We start from the raw sequence: 16,430 nt of genomic DNA on the forward strand, positions 1-16,430 counted from the left end.
GAAGTGTGTGGCATTTCAAGTTCCCCATTGCCAAAAACAAACAATTTGTCTTTACAGTAAGGAAAGTTACAAAGCAATGTAAACCCTATCTGTACACAGAGCAAATAGATATAGTTAAAAGGTTTAAATTCCTAGAGGTAATATTTGCTACGAAGTCACTTTGGAAAGATCATATAAACTTTGCCAGAAGGTGGGAATGGGGGACAGGGAATGGATCACTTGATGATTACCTGTTTTGTTCATTCCCTCTGGAGCACCTGGCATTGGCCACAGTTGGAAGACAGGATACTGGACTAGATGGGTCTTTGGACTAATCCAGTATGACCGTTCTTATGTAGAGTATGTTAAAGATAAATGTACAGGAAGGATTAACCTGCTTAAAAATCTTGCTGGGACTAATTGTGCGGAAGATAAGAAAAGACTGCTGATGATACAGAGCCTTAATCAGAGCAGTTATTGATTCTGACTGCCAAGTTTGTGGGTCAGCATCAAAATCAGAACTTAAAAAATTATATTTAATACAAGCCCAGGCACTACAAATTGTGTGTGGTACATTTATCACAATACCTCTATGTGCTACAAATAACTTTTAGGGAAGTGCCAGTTACACTATGAATGAAACTACTGGACATAACTTTCTGGGCCCAAGTTAATGGGAATTGCAGTGATGAAAGTACCAAACAAATGTGAGGACACTTGGGAGTTTGATAGGCGACCTATAGCACATGATCTTGGAACCCACATGCTGTTCGAGTTAAAGTGTGAATGCAGAAGTTGAAAGTCAAGGAAAAGCTAAACAAAGTCAAAACTTTTACTCATGGGAAAATTACCCATGGATGGAAAGTCACATGTCCAAACATGGATTTAAGTTTATTTTATAAGCTTAAGAGTAAAAAAGAGACCATAGGTCAGTGGTGGGCAACCTGCATCCTGCAGGCCGCATGTGGCCCATCGCGGTAATCTTATTGCGGGCAGCGAGACATTTTGCTGACGCTGACCGTCACGTCAGTCCCAGTGGCTGTGGTTAGCTGTTCTTGGAAAATGGGAGCTTCCAGAAGTGGTTAGAATTAGTACAGATGTATATACATGTAGCACCAGCTTGAATCCCAGTGCATATTGGGATAACAGGGAGTGAAATGGTGGATAAAGCAGCTAAAAGTACTATAAGAAATGAGAGGATTGACATAGAAATATCCTTGATTAAACAGGAATTTAAAAGCTTAGCACAGAAATATCTAAAAGAGGTATGGCAAACCTATGGATTAATAAAAAAAGAGGAAGATGATATTTTGAATTGTGCCCTAGAGTTGGGGATAATGACTTAGTTCCAGGCCTAGGTTGGAAAAATGAAGTGATTTTGTTTGGAATGCTAACACTGTGGCTTAAACATATCTTTTTAAAATAAATAGCGACAAAGACAGACTATGTGCACTTTGTAACGTGGAAGAAACAATTGATCACCTTTGATGAGTGCGTAAGGGCTTTGATAAAGAAAGAGAAAAGCTTTCTGAGGCAAACATCTGAAGGTAACAAAAGTTACATTATGTTGTTTAGTAAAAATATCAGGGAAATGGCATTATTATTAGAAAGGCGTTGTTCAGTTACTTGAAAGACACAGGGCAGAGTGAGAGAATATAAACCACTAAGTATTTAGGAATTGTACTTGGTGGTGGCTATATTCAGTCAAGTCTGCTTTGCCATTAAAACGAAAAAGAAAAGAAAAGTAAAAAGTTGAGGCATAGTTGCTAAGTCCTGGGCAACGCTGGGGCTGGCTGGTCTCAAAGGGCCAGCCAGCCCGTGACAGATCTATTTAATCTAATTGGGTAATGTTCAGGGAAAGAGGTTCAGATCCCGTAAGTGGTTCTGGTTTCTTTCTGATCAAAACAGAGATGGGGCAAAAACAGGAGTCGTTTTAGCTTTACAAAGTTTCATCAGCTGGAGGTTTGTTTTTGCAACCCCCAACCCAGGAGTAGCTCAGAACTGGGTCTTACTATATCCCAACCCCCAACAGTTGTTTGGGTATGGAAGAGGAATGGACAAAAGGTTCCAATTTGGAATTGGATTGTATTATGGAAAATATATTTTAAATCACTAGTTTGATAGGCTCTACACAAATAAACAAAAGTTCTCATTTCTGAGGTATATGTGCATATCTGAAGAAAGAATATGGACCATAACATTTGGTTTTGATTATTGGCTCTGCACTACAGTTGATTTTTCAGCACTGTTTCCAGATCTGGGCTGACATCAGTGATAATAGTTAAAGCTGCAATTCTGTCATGGCTGTGGCATAAATTATGGATTCCACAGGTTTCACGGGTCTTAAAAAACTATCCAGGACTTTTGCCATTTGAGGACTTTTGCATGTGAGTAGGCAGATAGGCTGGGAAACAGCTGTATTAATTTAAATGGAAAGGCCTGAGAGGAGAAAAATTAAAGCCTACATTCCATGCAAGACTTCCAGAGCAGGAGTTCTCAGACTCAGAGCTAGTGGTTTATTATGGGGAGTCATAAATAGTACAGCTTCTCTAGTTTTGGTGATGGAGGGGCATGTCATACAGTTCACATACACTGTTACCTTTACACAGGCTGAGGCAGGAAAGCAGAAATGAAGAGCAAGCACCAGTAGCTCTGTCCACGTTTCTGTATTGTTGCTGCTGACTCTGGGCATCTGAACTAACAGGTACAAAGGGAGAAGTTTTCAAATATTTTTATGGCAAAATAAAGGCTATTTTGATTTAAATAATGTGATCTGTAACTCTTTTACTATACGCTTGTGACTTTTGCCTTCCCCAACCTCAATGGCCAGATAGTGACCATTTGTATGGTTTACTGTGACAAACCTCTAGTCCTCATGACAGTGTGGAAGGATGTTATGGTATTAAAATACGCTGTGTATTTTAAAGTTTTTAAACTAAACACTCTTGTTATTTTCAGCTTCCTCAAAACAAGGAGGAAAATCCCTAGTGTTCTACTAACTGGAAAAGGACTATATCAGTAAAGGAAAAATGTCAGAGCTCTAACAGGGTTTTACTAAACATAATCTTTAAAAAGGTTTTAACACTGCTCTTTGAAGACCTCTTTTATATTATGGAATTTCACCAGGCTTCATTCATTTCTGTCACACCCTGGTTTCTCATATGCTTATACTGCTTCTATTACTTTTCATTGGACTGCTTTCATGCTGTAGTTCCTAGGTCACCTGCTAAAGTTTTGATTCTGCTTTACTGCTACAAAATCATCGGTTAGAGTCTGTTTTCAAAGAGCAATTTTGCTTGTTCTGAAATCATTTTACTGATGACCAGTTAAACCTAGGATTTCAAGATTTCTTTGGGGTTGTTAGGCTCAATTTTCTGATGTTTAATAAAATGCTGAAATCTTTGTTCACTGGGGCAATTCTACTGTTGCTCCCTAATATGGTAGAGAATGCATTTGTAGAAAGAAAGCTTGGTATGTATGCTTCTCATCTATGAAACCTGTTAGTAACCAGTATTCAGAATGCTCTTTATCACCTATCACTATGATTTTTCCTCAAGCTAATTCATCTTTTACATCAGAGTGAAAAAGCCATCCTCTTAATCTATCCTGTGTACGTGCTAATAAATTAATAGACAATCTGATGTAGTTTTGCACTATATGATTAGGATTTAGACTAAGAAAATTGTTTAATTATAAAGAGAATAAATGTTTTCATTGCTTGTCCAAAGTGTTATGGTCACAAAATATTATATAAACAGCTAGATTCAAAAACTTCATTGATAAGATATTCAGGAGTGCGAGAGATTTCCCTTTAAAACCATTGGAGCATTATATTTTTTTAAATGCCCAAATGCTAGAAACTCTCAAATTCAATGGGACTATTCACATACTATTTAACATGAAGGGATGGTCTAGGTATATTTGATCCTGACTCAGAGCAGAGGGCTGGATTAGATGGCCTCTTGAGGACTCTTCCAGCGCTACATTTCTATGATTCTATGATTGAGAGAGACAGAATCTAGCCCTATATCAGGAAACCAATAATATTAGCATGAGACAGTGTTATTGTCTTTGCCTAACTTGAAGCCTGTGGATAAGTCTATTAAATGGCAAAAAAATCTTTATTAATGCAGAGTTAAGGTTGCCCGGTGATAGCTTGTTTCCTTCCAAAATGTAGAATTCGGCCAAACTCAAACTTCTCCAAACCAGGAAATACAGAGTTAAGGTAAATGCTCTTGCATGCTTAACTTTGCCCCCCTGAAGCTAGCAAGAGCCACTGGGAAGATTCTGCTGTACTCAGATTACATTTCTCCAAAATAAATAAAAATTAGGGCTGTCGATTAATCATAGTTAACTCATGCGATTAACTCAAAAAAATGAATTGCAATCAATCGCAGATTCAATCGCATCATTAAACAATGAATAAGAATGGAAGGGTATTAAATATTTTGGATGTTTTTCTACATTTTCAAATATATCGATTTCAGTTACAACACAGAATACAAAGTGTACAGTACTCACTTTATATTATTTTTATTACAAATATTTGCACTGTAAAAATGATAAAAGAAATAGTATTTTACAATTCACCTCATACAAGTACCATAGTGCAATCTCTTTATCGTGAAAGCTCAGCTTACAAATATAGATTTTTTTTTGTTACATAATTACACTGAAAAACAAAACAATATAAAACTTCAGAGGCTACAAGTCCACTCAGTCCTACTTCTTGTTCAGCCAATCGCTCAGACAAACAAGTTTGTTTACATTTACGGAAGATAATGCTGCCCGCTTCTTAGTTACAATATCACCTGAAAGTGAGAACAGATGTTCACATGGCACTTTTGTAGCTGGCGTTGCAAGGTATTTAAGTGCCAGATATGCTAAACATTCGTATGCCCCTTCATGCTTTAGCCACTATTCCAGAAGGACATGCTTCCATGCTGATGACGCTCATTAAAGAAAAATGTGTTAATTAAATTTGTGACTAAACTCTTTAGGGGAGAATTGTATGTCTCCTGCTCTTTTTTACATGCATTCTGCCATATATTTCATGTTTTACCCATATTCTGCCATATAGTTCATGTTATAGCAGTCTCAGATGATGGCCTAGCATGTTTTTCGTTTTAAGTATATTTTCACTGCAGATTTGACAAAACGCAAAGACGGTACCAATGTGAGATTTCTAAAGATAGCTACAGCACTCGACCCAAGATTTAAGAATCTGAAGTGCCTTCCAAAATCTGATTGGGACGGGGTGTGGAGAATGCTTTCAGAAGTCTTAAAAGAGCAACACTCTAATGTGGAAATTACAGAACCCAAATCACCAAAGAAGAAAATCAACCTTCTGCTGGGGGCATCTGACTCAGATGATGAAAATGAACATGTGTTGGTCTGCACTGCTTTGGATCGTTATCGAGCAGAACTCGTCATCAGCATGGACACATGTCCTCTGGAATAGTGGTTGATGCATGAAGGGACATATGAATCTTTAGAGCATCTGGCATGTAAATATCATGCGACACCGGCTACAACAGTGCCATGCGAATGCCTGGTCTCACTTTCAGGTGACATTGTAAACAAGAAGCAGGGAGCATTATCTACTGCAAATGTAAAAAAAACTTGTCCAGTGATTGGCTGAACAGGAAGTAGGACTGAGTGGACTTATAAGCTCTAAAGTTTTACATTGTTTTATTTTTGAATGCAATTATTTTTGTACATAATTCTACATTTGTAAGTTCAACTTTCATGCTAAAAAGATTGCACTACAATACTCGTATTAAGTGAATTGAAAAATACAATTCATTTTATTTTTACAGTGCAAATATTTATAAAAAAAAATACATATAAAGTGAGCACTGTACACTTTGTATTCTATGTTGTAACTGAAATCAATATATTTGAAAATGTGGAAAACATCCAAAAATATTTATATAAAAAGTATTTTATTATTGTTTAACAGCACAATTAATTTTTTTAATTGCTTGAGAGCCCTAATAAAAATCCCTTCACGGGCAGATTTTCCCCAAATGTTCACAATTCATTCTCAGATTTCTGCCCAGAGTGGGTTTCAAATTTCAAAGTTGCAGGCTCAGAGATGTGTGAAGTGGCCTATTCATCTGAATGAGATGTTCTCAGCTGAAAGAGAATACCTGATGGAGATGCATACATCCTGAAACAAAATCTTGGAGACAAGTGAACTGCTCAGTTCATGTCAGTGGGTGATTCCTTCTCCCCTCCCTCTCAACCCCCCCTCACCTCCCGCACCCCTGTCCTGGAGAGTTTCTGGTTTGTGTCTAGCATAACTGTTCTCAGCTCCTCACCTCAGCAGTGTGTTCTTGGCATAGACACCAGCTCCGTGGGTGCTCTGGGGCTGGAGCACCCACGGGGAAAAATTAGTGAGTGGGGTAGGGGTGGAGTTGGGGAGGGGCCGCGGGCAGAGGGGGGTTGAGCACCCACCGGTGCCATTAGAAGTCGATGCCTATGGTTCTTGGTGTATGCTCTGAGCATGCCTATTTTGATCTACACACCCAGGGAGGCAGGGGCAGGGCTACCCCACATCTGGACTCCTGGGTCACATAGGGGAGTAGGGAGAAAGGCTCAAACATCCCCAGAAAGTCAACCCCCTGAACCGGACTCTCTTGAGAAGGCCATGGGGGGAACATTAGATCCCCAAAGATAAGCAGGGGGTCCCTGACACACACACAGGAGGCAGACACACCCAGAGAGACAAGGCTCCCCACATCCCAGCTCACATGCGGTGGGGGGGGGGGCAGAGAGAAGGGATCAGAGCCCCCTACAGGGGCAGAGGAGTCCCTAGATCCTGGCACACAGAGGGGGCTCAGACACCCCTGGGGGAAGGGACCCCCAGATCCCAGCATATACAGAGGGTAGGGAGAGGGGCTCAGACCCCCCCCCCCAGATCCTGGCACACACAGAGAAAGGGAGAATCTGGGGCTGACAGTTGCCCCTGCCTCTATACTCCCCGAGTCCCCTTGTCACTCACCCCCATATCCCCTTCCCAGTGTCCCTCTCCCCCCGCCTGAACCTCCCCCTAACCAGTCTAACCTTTTATTTTCCCCAAAGGGCTCATGTTTTATTTTCCCCATGCACTCTGGGTGAAATCCTGGCTCCTCTGAAATCAATGGGAGTTTTGCCATCGACGTCAATGGGACCAAGATTTCACACAGTCTCAAACCCCACTTTTGAAATGTCTCATCACAACAGCTTGACCAATCAACCTCAATTTTATTTAAAGGGGAAAAAAATCCCGTCTTGATGAGGACTACACTTGAGAAATGTTATGCAAACAGGGACTTTTATCCAAAAAGTTGAGGGCAGGGGGGTTGCTCAAAAGCTTACAATGGAAGCTACATTACAAGCTTAATTATAGAGTCATTATCACGACTCTATAATACAGTTCTTTGTTATAATCACTAGTATGAGCATATTTCCTCCAGTGCTCTTCAGGGGGAGCGGGCCGTTTATCACTGTTTCTTCTTTCTGCTATTTTTCTCAGCTGCAGCGATAAAATGAACAAGAAAAGTCATTTGCACAAGGTGGATTGGATATCTGTTAACATGCATGCTGATTTTATGGTGGACTAGGAAGAAGCATAACTTCAAGAGATCAGTGAAGAATCCTCTTAAAGTTGCATTTATTTACATAACTTATATGACATTCAGTTGACTGAAGAGAATTGATTAGCAAGAATGCTGCTAAACAGCAGTCCCACTACAGGCACCACAGCGAGCACTGCAGGTTGATTTTACTCATCAGTGCCTTCCTATAGCCTTTATGAGTCAATTCTCCACAAAGAGGTGGAGTATACTAAATTGAGTTTAGAATAAGAGGAGAAAGTTGCTTTCCACTGCGCAGAAGCCAGAAAGGTGAGCTGAGATCATTCATAAAAAGATCTGAGATTTATTTTATATTTTATTGTTCTCCAGTGAATTCTTTTTTGCTGTGAAATATCCCAATTTAGCTGGTGCAGATTACCTCAAATATCATAAAACAACTGCAGCAAACTAGGAACGTCAGAGCTGCCACTATCCTGTCCTGTGTGCACGCTGTGGCAATGTGGAATTTTATGGACATGAGCTGAGACAGAACTCAGATTTCCCCACTCCAAAAGCACAAGGCCCTGCTCAACTTGACCTATTAGCAGCAACAACAACAACGACAACAAACAATAATAATAAAAAAAATCTGTCAGCAGTATAGTACCTATGACATAGTCAAGCAGTTCTGATTCTGCCATGTAAAGGGCAGTGGCACTATTGGTCATTAAAATACCCTCTATACCAGAGGAAAGTGTAGACTGTATTACTTTTTAAACTATTCAAGAAAGGACCGCCACCTCTAGTTCACTGGTACCTGCTAGGGAAGATTTGGGCTGAGAGAGCCTTGAGTAGCCTGCTGGTGAGGAAGACAGACTGGTGTGGCAGGGAACTGGCACACGGTCTAATCTCTAGCAAATCTCTCACTTGCTGAGGCAGAGCAGTAACATAGTGGCTCACAGCTCTGGATATCTCCAGCAGTGTGTTACACGTCCCTCACTGCGGTATACATGCAGCTCCCAAAATTATGCACGGTACACACACAAGATATTTTCTCTCTTTTCCTTCCAGGCAGTAACTACTGTACTGGGTTTGGGGTTTTGTTGAGGGAGTTACTATAGTAAGACCTGCTCAAAGCAGTGGACTTTGAATTTTGCTCTGCAGGTGTTGACACTCATGGTTCATCTTTGTTAGACATGTGCATTTTGGGTTTTGGTTGCTATTGGAGAATATACAATATGATCAGCCCAAAATTATCCAGAACATTTTTTTTTTCATTTACAAACTAAGGGCTAGATTATTATACCATTTCTCATATGGAATAGTAGCTTACACCATCAATAGTCACTGAAGTCAATGAAATACTACTCAGTAGGCTCAGTTATGAATCCTGCTGTGTATTCACACTGGGAAGTAGGGCACAAAAAGAGAACCTAGCTGTGTTTCTTACAAACAGTATGTAGCATATAGGAATAAAGGAGAATCCCCTTAAACAGTTCGTGAGCACTCTTGTGGTGCTCAGTGTGTTCTATGCTTTGAAAATATCCAGAAACCAGTTAGCAAAGCAGTATGTATACAGGTAGGCCGGGCGTGTTTGTGCATGATTTGTAAACACAGTTATTTAGGACCCAGCTATGCTCATGTTACTTTTTCATATTGTTTCATGCTGTCATCAGAAAGTGTTCATCAGATCATAAAGTGCTAGTCAATTAAAGAATGTTTCCCCATTGATACCTCCCTCTATAAATACTTCTCTGGACTAAACAAACCCAATTTTTTCAATCTTCCCTCATAGGTCATGTTTTCTAGACATTTACTCTTTTTTGTTGCTCTTCTCTGGATTTTTTCCAATTTGTCCACACCTTTCCTGAAATGTGGTGCCTAGAACTGGACACAATACTCCAGATGAGGCCTAATCAGCACAGAGTAGAGCAGAAGAATTACTTCTAGTATCTTGCTTACAACACTCCAGCTAATACATCCCAGAATGATGTCTGCTTTTTTTGAAACAGTGTTACACTCATATTTAGCTTGTGGTCCACTATGACCCCCCCAGAACCCTTTCTGCAGTACTCCTTCCTAGGCAGTCATTTCCCATTTTGTCTGTGTGCAACTGATTGCTTCTTCCTAAGTGGAGTACTTTGCATTTGTCCTTATTGAATTTCATCCTAATTCCTTCGACCATTTCTTCAGTTTGTCCAGATCATTTTGAATTTTAATCCTATCCTCTAAAGCACTTTCCACCTGTCCCAGTTTGGTATCGTCTGCAAACTTTATAAGTGTACTCTCTATGCCATTATCTAAATCATTGATGAAGATATTGAGCAGAACCAGACCTTGAACTGATCGCTGTAGGACCCCATTGGATATGCTCTTCCAGCTTGATTGTGAACTGCTGATAACTATACCCAGGAAATGGTTTTCCAACCAGTTATGCACCCACCTTATAGTAGCTCTAGCTAGGTAGTATTTCTCTAGTTTGTTTATGAGAAGGTCATGCGAGACTGTATCAAAAGCAGGACCGCCCAGAGGATTCAGGGGGCCTGGGGCAAAGCAATTTTGGGGTCCCTTTAATTAATTAAGAGTCTTTTAAATTTTTACTCACCCGGCGGCGCTCCGGGTCTTTGGCGGCATTTTGGCGGTGGGTCCTTCACTCGCTCTGGGTGTGTTCAGCGGCACTGAAGGACCCGCCGCTGAAGTGCCGCCGAAGACACTATAGAATACTATATTCTCGTGGGGGACCCTGCTGAGCCTGGGGCAAATTGCCCCACTTCCCCCCTCCCCCGCCCCCGGGCGGCCCTGATCAAAAGCCTTACTAAAGTCAAGATATACCTCATCTACCACTTCCCCCCCTTTCCACAAGTCTTCTTACCCTGTCAAGGAAAGGTATTAGTATTTGACACAATTTGTTCTTGACAAATCCAAGTTAACTGTTATTTATTGTCTTATTATCTCCTAGGTGTTTGCAAATTGATGGCTTATTTATTTACTCCATTATCTTTCCAGGTACTGAAATTAAGCTGACTGGTCTGTAATTCTCTGTGTTATCCTTATTCCCCTTTTTATAGATGGGCACTATATTTGCCCTTTTCCAGTCCTCTGGAATCTCTCCCGTCTTCTATGACTTTTCAAAGATAATCGCTAATGGCTCAGATATCTCCTAGTCATCTCCTTGAGTATTCTATGTTGTATTTCATCAGGCCCTGGTGACTTGAAGACATCTAACTTTTCTAAGTAATTTTAACTTGTTTTTTCCCTGTTTTAGCCTCTGATCCTATCTCATTTTCACTGGCGTTCACTATGTTAGACGTCCAGTTGCTACTAACCTTCTTGGTGAAAACCGAAACAAAAAAGTCATTTAGCACTTCTGCCATTTCCATATTTTCTATTATTGTCTTTCCCCCTCATACAGTAATGGGTCTACCCTGCCCTTGGTCTTCCTCTTGCTTCTAATGTTTTTGTAGAATGTTTTCTTGTTACCCTTTATGTCTCTAGCTAGTTTAATCTCGTTTTGTGCCTTGGCCTTTCTAATTTTATCCCTACATACTTGTGTTATTATTCATCCTTTGTAATTTGACCTAGTTTCCACTTTTTGTAGGACTCCTTGTTGTGTTTCAGATTATTGAAGATCTCCTGGTTAAGACAGGGTGGTCTCTTGCCATATTTCCTATGCAGTGGAATAGTTTGCTCTTGTGCCCTTAATAGTGTCTCTTTGAAAAACTGCCAACTCTTGTGAACTGTTTTTCCTCTTAGACTTGCTTCCCATGGGATCTTACCTAACAACTCCCTGAGTTTGATGAAGTCTGCCTTCTTGAAATCCATTGTCCTTATCGTGCTGTTTTCCTTCCTACCATTCCTTAGAATCATTAATTCTACCATTTCATGATCACATTCACCTAAGCTGCCTTCCACTTGCAAATTCGGAGCCAGTTCTTCCCTATTTGTCAAAATCAAATCTAGAACAGCATCTCCCCTAGTAGCTTTCTCCACCTTCTGAAATAAAAAATTGTCTCCAATGCATTCCAAGAATTTGTTGGATAATCTGTGCCCTGCTGTGTCACTTTCCCAACAGATGTCTGGGTAGTTGAAGTCCCCCATTACCACCAAGTCCTGTGCTTTGGTTGATTTTGTTAGTTGTTTTTAAAAAAGCCTCATCCACTTCTTCCCAGTTAGATGGCCTGAAGTAGACCCCCTACCATGACATCACCCTTGTTTTTACCCCTTTTATCCTTACCCAGAGACTTTCAGCAAGTCTATCTCCTATTTTCATCTCAACCCCAGTATACATTTTTATTATATAAGGCAACACTTCTTCCCTTTTTTCCACATCCGAACGTCGTACAGAGGGATTCATAACTTCATATATACCATTAACACATACATTGTACAATGATTTTAATAACTAGTGTGTTATTAGCTTTCAGATGATACCTCACAAGGCATATTTTGTACAAATATTATTGCATTAATGAGCAGGGTGTGAATACAGGGAGGGGCTAGGGTTACAGGGCATTATGTAACAAAAATTAGAAAATGTTTATATTTATATTTTTTTAAATGACAATCATCCTGGTATGCTGGGTCAGTGAACAATTTTCTCGGTGAAACTCATTAGAAACACTAACACATCCCAGTGCAGAGAGTCCACAAAATGGTATGAACTCCACCTTAACCCTTAATATTTTTTGCTAAAATTTTACTTCTGTGTTGTCTATATTCCAACCTAATTTACAGTGTAAAGGCTTTTTTCATCCTTAATTCCCACTTCCAAATTTCCTTTCTGTATGGAAATATAAACCCTTTTTTGACCCTGGAGCCATCTGAAAATCTAGCAAAAGTGAGGAGAGGGACACACAATATTGTACCACCTGGAATGCTTATATGTTAGCACCACATTCGCTGATTGGCTGCCAACAAGACAATGAGACACTGACTTCAGAGGGATTGTACCAGTGTAACTGACGGCAGAAGCTGGTCCAAGAGTCCAAGGAAAGCTTCTTGAAAGAGAATCCATAAGAAATCATTTGTGGTTAATGAGCTACAACTTGTAAATGCTGCAAACTGGCCCAACCATTGTCTGCCATTTGTACATACTTCCTTTTAGGATAAAGATTTAACTTTGTGAAAGGGGCAGACTAGCAAACTCGTAAAACAGGTTCTCTAATTTCTTATCACTGGTTACTAGACACAATGCAAGCCCAGTGAATCTTGTTATAACATTTGGGGGGGGGGGGGGGAAGTGGTGTCATTTGAGACATAATCCAAGACTATGAAATTTAAAGCCATTTAACCTTGTTATAATTTATTTACTAAATGGAATGAATTCTCTCTCTTTTTCTGTTCCTTCTTTTCTTTTCCTTCTGTGAAAGAGGCTGCTATGGGACTAGACATGATTATCCTACACATATTGAGAACAGTTTGCTGCTGAAAGCATTCTGGGTCAACACAGGAGAGAGGTCAGCATTTTATATAATCCAGTTTCTATTGTGCCCTCTACAGAAGATGTTTATGAAGGCCCTGAATAAGCAAGTTACTTAAGCACGTGCTTAACTTGGAGCAAGAATAGTTCTACGGCTGTCACTGGGACTAGTCACATGCTTAAAGCTAGCCATGTGTTTAAGGAGTATATTGAATTGTGGCCTTAGGATGTGGTTCAACTCTCATTAGAGTCAAAAGAAAGACTCCATTGATATCAGGGGGAGTTGGATTGAACTATTATTCGACTTTTTTTAAAACACCATGTCCCTGAATTCTTCAGAAATGGTCAAACAGTGCTCTCAGTCATCCATGTAAACCCATGGCCTATTGCTTTTTGGCTAATGGCTGGGAGGCAGGGTTCAAAAGTGGACTTGGTAATTCCTTCTCCTAGGGCCAGTAGAGACTGAGCGCATAGTTGATATGATTCCAATAGTGTAGGGAAGGAATACACATTACACCTACCTTCTGCTCCATTACATAATGTATGGGCATGTAATTTGGAGAGCCCGTATCAGAGTTAGTCACATACTATTTATTGCATTAATTATTCTAAAAAGTTGCCATTTTTCAATGAATAATTTATTTGACAGATCAGTTTCTCTGGTAACGGACCAGCTGTAGTCCACAGCACAAGCTTTTAGAAAAATGGAAAAAATAAAGAAAGTACACAGATCCAAGAGTTCACACCCACTCCACATGCACATGCCAGCAATGTAGAAAAAGCAGCCCTAGCCCTTAAGAGACGTGACTGATTATACAGAAGACAGAGAGACAAGGTGGGTGAGGTAATATCTTTTATTGGACTAACTTGTGTTGGTGAGAGAGACACACTTTCGAACCACACAGAGCTCTTCCTCAGGTTACCTTGTCTAATATCCTGGGACCAACATGACTACAACTACACTGCATACATACAGAAGAGAGAGAGTGAGGAGAGCTGGCCCAGAGCTTGGTTAACTAGAAGAGTGGGAGAAAATCTCATCCCGAGTTCCTGCTGCAGCCAATCTTGCCTGGAAAGAGGGGAATGTCACTCCAGAACCACAGCTCAGTCCTGCCCAAGTGAAGACAGGTCAGGAGATTGGTTGCAGGCCACCTGGTTACCAATTGACCTGGCCTGGGGAGACTGCTGAGAGAAAGACACTGGAGCTAGGAAAGGACCAAACGATGCTTCGGCAATTGCCGGAGGAAGCAGGCCCAAACACAGCCTGAACACAGGGCTAAGGGATCAGCCCAGGGAGCTGACTGGGACACAGCTTCAGGCAGGTTGGAGAGTGGCCTAGACTCTGCACGCTGACCATATGGACAGACATCAGGTGACACAGCAGAGACCGGGGTTCACCCCTCCAAGCTTGCACCACACCTAAGCACCAGAGATGGGGCTCCCTGGGCTTGGCTCCATCTAGGGTTTTGGGGTTTTTTTTTTTAGAAACTACTTACCAACTTCAACCCAAATTTGAGAATAGTTTCTGTCCCTCCCCCCACCATGCATTTTTCAGCTAATTTACTATTTGCCGAAAATTTTCACCCAGCTGTAGCCATAACTACCTCACCTGTCCAGCAAGAGTTCCTAAGATTTTTAGTGTGCACATCCCTCAGCTGTATTGGCACACCAGCCCATAATCGCTCTGATTTATTCTTTAAAGGTATCTTTAAACCAAAGATTTACACTGTACATAACCCCCATTGCAGTACAGGTAAATAATCAATAGTTTAAATAGTACATGGGAACATAAGAATGGCCATACTGGGTCAGATCAAAGGTCCGTCCAGCCCAGTATCCTGTCTACCGACAGTGGCCAATGCCAACTGCCTCAGAGGGAGTGAACCTAACAAGTAATGATCAAGTGATCTCTCTCCTGCCATCCATCTCCACCTTTTGACAAACAGAGGCTGGGGACACCATTCCTTACTCATCCTGGCTAATAGCCATTAATGGACTTAACCTCCATGAATTTATCCAGTTCTCTTTTAAACTTTGTTATAGTCCTAGCCTTCACAACCTCCTCAGGCAAGGAATTCCACAGGTTGACTGTGCGCTAGTCTTAAACGTGTGATTACGTAACTCACAGAGTTTTAAAAATCAAAATCTGTGTTTATGCTATAGATTAAGTGAACCATTATGGTTTATTTTGAGGTGGGCTTCTTCTATTTTTTAAAAAGCTTTTAAGTAGTGATAAAGTTATTAGAAATCAACAAAAGCAGAGAAGTTCGAAGCCAAGGCTGATGATACATTCATAACTTATTATGTTGGGCCTAATTATTGCAGGACTGCTGGCCAGTGCATAGTAATTATTTACTGTAAACTGAACCATGGATGGTGGGGAATCATTGCTTTCTGTTCATGTTATTTTTGCTGTACTCTATTGGCCTGTTTGATTCCCATGTCCTTTATTTATTTATTTGTTTATTTTGGAGTTCATACAAACCTGGAAACTCAAATGCAGAACTCTCATGCAACAACAACAATAAAAAACCTGTTCCCCCGCCCCACTCCCAGACCCCAGTCTGAGGCATGATATGAACATCTTTTTACCTATTAGCATTACAATGTACAGTTCTGGCATAAACTACTTGCTGCATTTAATAAACCATCTCAAGCTGTCCCTGTGATCTCCAGGAGACAGTCTAGGAGCCAGTCTTATTTCTATTTGTAGAAAGTGTGTGTTGAACAAAGGGAGCTGTGTGGAAGGAAGGACAGGGTTTTATTATATTAGACATATTGATCCCTGATATCTGTTGGCGTCTCTTTTGTTTTCTGTGGCACAAGGCCAGAGGCTCCTCTTCTAACCTCTTTTTGGGGTACGTGTACAGTCCTGTCCTACTACCGGATGAGTGGTATCTGGATATGTGTATAAATCATTTACTCTCTTGTTTTATATTTTTCATCATTAATGCAATTTAGATTGTGAGCTCTTTGGGGCAGGGACCATCATTTGCTTTACGTTTGTACAGTGCCTAGCACAATGGGGCTCTAACCTAGCTAAGGGCATTAGGTGCTACTCCAATATAAATATTAAATAAATAGTAGTAATAGTTCATTATAAATACCTAAATTATAATGCTGGCTATAATTTCTTTTGTCTAACTTATATAGCTATTAATATCGCAAACAACTATTGGTATGAGTACTCTGTAATGCAGTCTCAGAGATACTTTAGTGTGGCCACATGGAATATCACTGCACAATGGTAACAAATATCTCTAATGGAATTTATAATAGCTTGTTTTCATAATTTATAATAGATTCTAATCTGCACTGGTCTGAACTGTAAGATGCCCATCAGTTCTAACCAAAGACGATCAATTCTATATTTTCATGGCACTACAGTAATTGCAGGTTGTTGGTCTCAGCTTGAACATCACAGCTGTTATAATCTATTAGAAGATTTCAGGAAGCTGTAGGTATATCAGCTA

This window comes from Chelonia mydas, chromosome 1, assembly GCF_015237465.2.
Source record: "Chelonia mydas isolate rCheMyd1 chromosome 1, rCheMyd1.pri.v2, whole genome shotgun sequence".
NCBI lineage: Eukaryota > Metazoa > Chordata > Testudines > Cheloniidae > Chelonia > Chelonia mydas.